This window comes from Salmo trutta, chromosome 6 (assembly GCF_901001165.1).
Source record: "Salmo trutta chromosome 6, fSalTru1.1, whole genome shotgun sequence".
NCBI lineage: Eukaryota > Metazoa > Chordata > Actinopteri > Salmoniformes > Salmonidae > Salmo > Salmo trutta.
Genome location: NC_042962.1, coordinates 895,485 through 901,484, shown reverse-complemented (window position 1 = coordinate 901,484; position 6,000 = coordinate 895,485).

The window sequence follows — 6,000 nt, the reverse complement described above, 5'->3', positions numbered from 1 at the left end:
ACTGTGGAAACCAAAAAAGAAAAACCAATAAAGAAAAACCCTGAAATGAGTAGAAGTGTCCAAACTTTTGACTGGTACTGTACATACATATATATTTCTAATTAAACATTTTTTTTTAATAAAAAAAAGATATATACACACAAAATAGCATATCTGTTATAGTACAGCTTGAAAAACGGGAATGTAAATGTTGAGTGGCTTAACTGCAGGTAAAATGTATGTTTTAATATTCAATAAAAAAATAAAAAAGACTGGAACCACAGGAGCTGCACTTCTTCCAACACCACAACACGTCTAGAGGACTCTATTATCAACACATCTAGAGGACTCTATCATCAACACATCTAGAGGACTCTATTATCAACACATCTAGAGGACTCTATTATCAACACATCTAGAGGACTCTATTATCAACACATCTAGAGGACTCTATTATCAACACATCTAGAGGACTCTATTATCAACACGTCTAGAGGACTCTATTATCAACACGTCTAGAGGACTCTATTATCAACACATCTAGAGGACTCTATTATCAACACATCTAGAGGACTCTATTATCAACACGTCTAGAGGACTCTATTATCAACACGTCTAGAGGACTCTATTATCAACACGTCTAGAGGACTCTATTATCAACACGTCTAGAGGACTCTATTATTAACACGTCTAGAGGACTCTATTATTAACAAGTCTAGAGGACTCTATTATCAACACGTCTAGAGGACTCTATTATTACAATATGTCTAGAGGACTCTATTATCAACACATCTAGAGGACTCTATTATCAACACGTCTAGAGTACTCTATTATCAACACGTCTAGAGGACTCTATTATTACAACACGTCTAGAGGACTCTATTATCAACACGTCTAGAGGACTCTATTATCAACACGTCTAGAGGACTCTATTATCAACACGTCTAGAGGACTCTATTATCAACACGTCTAGAGGACTCTATTATCAACACGTCTAGAGGACTCTATTATTACAACACGTCTAGAGGACTCTATTATCAACACGTCTAGAGGACTCTATTATCAACACGTCTAGAGGACTCTATTATCAACACATCTAGAGGACTCTATTATTACAATACATCTAGAGGACTCTATTATTAACAGGTCTAGAAGACTCTACTGTGATGCCCTCTGGTACCCCCCAAACTCGCTGTGTCCAAATCAACACCTCCGAGTTTAACAGGGTTTAACTCACATATAATGCTAGCAGTTCACGAGAGCATATGTAGAGCAGACTTCTGGAGTGGGGAAAGAATTAATGCTTTTCACTGTGTAGATACATTGTGTGAATTAAAACTGTCTAATTGAAGATAAACCATCTGTGTTATTGTTGATTCATTAAATGTCCATCAGCTGTGACACTTGTAAATCCCTCAGTATGACACAGGAGCCAGATGAGAACTGGGCCACCTTCAGTTTCCAATGTTGTGATCGTTGCAGATAGAAATGCCACAAATAGAGCCAATATGATTCCTTGGTCTACATGTCAGAGAGGCGTGTTTGTTCTACATAACATATTTCTGTCTGAAGGTTCCAAGGTGTTGTGTCATTGCTGAACGCGCCCCTGGGTTCAGAGAGAGTAGTACTGGTCCTACAGAGGGCAGTCTTTACAGCTGCTACACCAGCGGTATCAACACAGTATAGAAGAATAACAGCCAGTGGATGCCATCAATAAAAAATAACATTCATTTCAAACATTCAATTCAAACATTAGATACAGAACGAAAAACATTTAATTCAAACATCACTCCTCTCTTCGCACAGAAATAACAACATTAAACAGTTTTTTTTGAATAATATATCTATATTGTTTAATATTGAATTAGTCTCCTGTGTTACACATGATAAACACGAACCGATAGGATACATGTAATGTTACTAGCACCTCTAGACACTATAGTGCTCGTTGTTTAAGTATGGTGTTTATATAGCTAGCCCATACAACTACTGTATAGCCATGGTCTATGTAGACCAGTCTACTAAGACATTGGGTTTACACTGTAATGTATAGAATCAACGAATGGTAGACACACTATGACTGGTTTTAATGCAGCAGTAGGAAGCGGTAGTTAGGTACATGAAAACCTTTAAAGTGTTCAAGGAGAAGATGCTTTTTCCAACTTTGATTCGGGGGTAATTACATTGTTGATTTCTATCATGATAAATGTAGGCCTTTCTTTTCCTCAGAACGGGACATTTACTAGACCCACTAAACCCAACCTTACGTGTGCAGAACCACCAACCTCTCTTACTTTGAAACATTTGATTTAAACACTAGAACAGACCATAAGGAAACAATGACCCTCCATTGTGGAAACATTAAATCTGTCTTCATAAGCCTTAATATACACACGGTCTTCTCACCAGCCAGAAGGAACATAGAAAAGTAAATTCCCCAGAGGTCGAAATTCAAACCACTTTTCTTCTAGCTGAAGGCGGCCACAGAATCAACCCTACTGGACTACATCCTCCATCTTTTAGCTTATCCCAAGAACTACAAATCCCAACTGGCTTTATAAAAACACTCAACGTTCCTGCCCTAACCAATCTGGCCAGCTGGACCTGCCTGGTTTCACTTTTTGAAAAACATTTGCTTTTTTTATTTTTTATAATGAACGCAGAACGCAAACAATCACACTTCTGAGAACCAACTCATCAGTTCCAACATACCCTGGTTTAAGGACATGTTAACTAAACAACCTTTTTAAATGTCCCTTCTCTTTCCTTTGAGTGTAACATATCCATTATCATGTTAGACGTGATCACACAGATTCAAAGCATTTGATCAATTAACAGGGTTGGCCAGTAAGTGCTGTTTTCATGGAAAAACCTTAAACATACTCACACAATTAAAGACCTAGTTCCCGTTACCCACAATCCTTCAGTTCTGATACTAGGGATCCTTATCCCTCTCCAATGGCAACACAGCACTGAAAACTCTTTAAGATACAGTAAATATATTGATTGTGAGCCAATCAAGCACCGATCTATCACCAAGCATCTTAGAGTACTTGGATGGATGTGGCACAAAGACAAATAGAGAGATGGCTGTAAAGTACTGCTCTCTGTCTAATAGTACCTATTCAATACTACTTTCTCTTGTTACTCGTTTGGCTAATGATGTCCATTTCCACATCATTCTGATGTAAGGTTGCAACATTCCAAGAACTTTCAATACATTCTCCGGTTTTCTAGAAATCCTGGCTGGAGGATCCTGGAAGGTTGCAACCGTATTCTGACCCAAAGTGCTTATACCAGTAGTACCACCACTACCATTCCACCTTAACCAATACCCACCAACCAGCCCTAACTAACCCAATACCCACCAACCAACCTAATACCTACCAACCAGCCCTAACTAACCCAATACCCACCAACCAGCCCTAACTAACCCAATACCCACCAACCAGCCCTAACTAACCCAATACCCACCAACCAGCCCTAACTAACCCAATACCCACTAACCAACTCTAACTAACCCAATACCCACCAACCAGCCCTAACTAACACAATACCCACCAACCAACCCTAACTAATCCAATACCCACCAACCAACCCTAACTAACCCAATACCCACCAACCAGCCCTAACTAACCCAATACCCACCAAGCAGCCCTAACTAACCCAATACCCACCAACCAGCCCTAACTAACCCAATACCCACCAACCAACCCAATACCCACCAACCAACCCTAACTAACCCAATACCCACTAACCAGCCCAATACCCACCAACCAGCCCTAACTAACCCATTACCCACCAACCAGCCCTAACTAACCCATTACCCACCAACCAACTCTAACTAACCCAATACCCACCAACCAGCCCTAACTAACCCAATACCCACCAACCAACCCTAACTAACCCATTACCCACCAACCAGCCCTAACTAACCCATTACCCACTAACCAGCCCAATACCCACCAACCAGCCCTAACTAACCCATTACCCACCAACCAGCCCTAACTAACCCAATACCCACCAACCAGCCCTAACTAACCCAATACCCACCAACCAACCCTAACTAATCCAATACCCACCAACCAACCCTAACTAACCCAATACCCACCAACCAGCCCTAACTAACCCAATACCCACCAACCAGCCCTAACTAACCCATTACCCACCAACCAGCCCTAACTAACCCAATACCCACCAACCAGCCCTAACTAACCCAATACCCACCAACCAACTCTAACTAACCCAATACCCACCCACCAACCAGCCCTAACTAACCCAATACCCACCAACCAACTCTAACTAAACCAATACCCACCCACCAACCAGCCCTAACTAACCCAATACCCACCAACCAGCCCTAACTAACCCATTACCCACCAACCAGCCCTAACTAACCCAATACCCACCAACCAACTCTAACTAACCCAATACCCACCAACCAGCCCTAACTAACCCAATACCCACTAACCAGCCCTAACTAGCCCAATACCCACCAAGCAGCCCTAACTAACCCAATACCCACCAACCAGCCCTAACTAACCCAATACCCACCAACCAGCCCTAACTAACCCAATACCCACCAACCAGCCCAATACCCACCAACCAGCCCTAACTAACCCAATACCCACCAACCAACTCTAACTAACCCAATACCCACCAACCAGCCCTAACTAACCCAATACTCACCAACCAGCCCTAACTAGCCCAATACCCACCAACCAACTCTAACTAACCCAATACCCACCAACCAGCCCTAACTAACCCAATACCCACCAACCAGCCCTAACTAGCCCAATACCCACCAACCAACTCTAACTAACCCAATACCCACCCACCAACCAGCCCTAACTAACCCAATACCCACTAACCAGCCCTAACTAGCCCAATACCCACCAAGCAGCCCTAACTAACCCAATACCCACCAACCAGCCCTAACTAACCCAATACCCACCAACCAGCCCTAACTAACCCAATACCCACCAACCAGCCCTAAGTAACCCATTACCCACCAACCAACTCTAACTAACCCAATACCCACCAACCAGCCCTAACTAACCCAATACCCACCAACCAGCCCTAACTAACCCAATACCCACCAACCAGCCCAATACCCACCAACCAGCCCTAACTAACCCAATACCCACCAACCAACTCTAACTAACCCAATACCCACCAACCAGCCCTAACTAACCCAATACCCACCAACATCACATTCAGTTCCAGGGCATCTCATTTTCATCAACTATCTATACAGATATAACATAATCTACTATAGAGATAGACCCATAGATAATATAACAGAATCTACTATAGAGATAGACCCATACATAATATAACAGAATCTACTATAGAGATAGACCCATAGATAATATAACAGAATCTACTATAGAGATAGTATAACAGAATCTACTATAGAGATAGACCCATACATAATATAACAGAATCTACTATAGAGATAGACCCATAGATAATATAACAGAATCTACTATAGAGATAGACCCATAGATAATATAACAGAATCTACTATAGAGATAGTATAACAGAATCTACTATAGAGATAGACCCATAGATAGTATAACAGAATCTACTATAGAGATAATATAACAGCTACTATTGTCTATTGACGGGGAACATCTCAGGTAAGTCCCACAGTACTCTGGAGGTAATTATACAGTTGTACATCTCCTCCTCTTCTCCTGCTCTTCCAGGGCCAGACTACTACTAACGTTCTACATTTCAGCACAGTTTTAGAATGCTATTCTATACATCATGAGACAAATAAAACATTTTCCCGTTTTAAAGCATTTTTCCTGCAACTGCACATTTTTCCATGGTGCAAAGAGAAAAATGTGCAGTTTTTAAAGCTAATTTCCTGCTATTCTACACATTTTTGCCATTGTGAAGCCAAATATTGCACGTTTTGGGGAGACAATATGTTTGCTATGATTGCATTTAAACCAAGTTTACAGAGCTAGGTTTGGGATTAGCGCAATAGATTACAGGTATACAAATTCTCCA